We start from the raw sequence: 1,280 nt of genomic DNA on the forward strand, positions 1-1,280 counted from the left end.
GGCACTTATACAAAATGTCATTAACATGAACATAAAAATACAAATAAAATAAAGCATTAAATTCTTAATCTGTATTGCATGTTTAGAATAAACACCAATGTTTCACGCTACCTGTGAACTTGCTTACAAATGCTAAAAGACAGATAAATACCTACATGAACTACAACTTAAATATAAGCAATGTCTACCACAGAAATAACCTTTGCTTCAAGTGTCATACCCAAGGTTTTGGCTTTCCTGTTGCTGTACTAGGTCTTTGTGATGCCTGCCTGCCTGCCTGTCAGCTCATGAGTGTGTTCCATAATTATTTTTGTGTAGTTCCCCAGGCAGAAAGATTTTGTTTTTCCTCTGCTGTAAATTATCTCTTATAAAGTCTAGTCCCAGTCCTAAGAAAATTTCTCTGTAGCATTTTACATTTGTTATTTTCTTTGTACTTTATCAATGTCTTTATGGCACACGTTTAGGACCAAGTAAGGTACAACCATTGATGAATGATTTGTGTTTCAAGTAACGTAACAGTTGCTGAGTAGCTCATTAGCAACATCTACTCCACTTTTGTTCTTTGGTAGAAAGTTTCCATCTCAGGTTTCCATTTGGTCCAAGTTTCCCTATCAATATTTCCATCATGGTACAATGTTGACATCAGCACTGTCTCTTTGTTTTTCTTTATCTTATATGAGGCCAAGGTCATATATTCCTGAAATCTAAAGATTGTATTATACAATTCTCTATTTTGAAATTGCAACATTTCATTTGGAATTTCTGCTTTGTTCCTGTGCAGTTTCTATGCTGGTCAATGTATACTCTGTTAGCAAATGTAATGACAATTGGTAATTAGGATACTAATTTTTGAACATCATATTCTAATTAGCTTGGGCAATGGGAACAACAAGTTCATTCACAACATCATTTGGTTTTTTACTATAAAAACAACAAGGACCCCCAGCACCACGTGCTGTGCCAGCCTCAGAACCCCAGGCACACTGGGTGTGGTGGTGCAGGCCTCTAATCCCAGTGCTGGGGAGGGTGAGATAGGAGGGTCACTTGGAGTCTGAGCTGCATAGCAAGACCCTCTACCAAATAAATAAATAAATATTAAAAAAAAACCAAGGCTGAGTCCCAGGATGAACTTTTAAATTGGAAGTGCAATATCTTCACATTTACAAAGGCATATAATTTTCCGCCATATTTTGAAGGGGCTTATTTGGGGGGGCAGGGGGGGTATACACTGCCTGAAGCTATAGCAAGTTTTTAATCTAGAGTCATATATTCACATGGCA

Source organism: Octodon degus, unplaced genomic scaffold, assembly GCF_000260255.1.
Source record: "Octodon degus isolate 3935 unplaced genomic scaffold, OctDeg1.0 scaffold00129, whole genome shotgun sequence".
Taxonomy (NCBI): Eukaryota; Metazoa; Chordata; class Mammalia; order Rodentia; family Octodontidae; genus Octodon; species Octodon degus.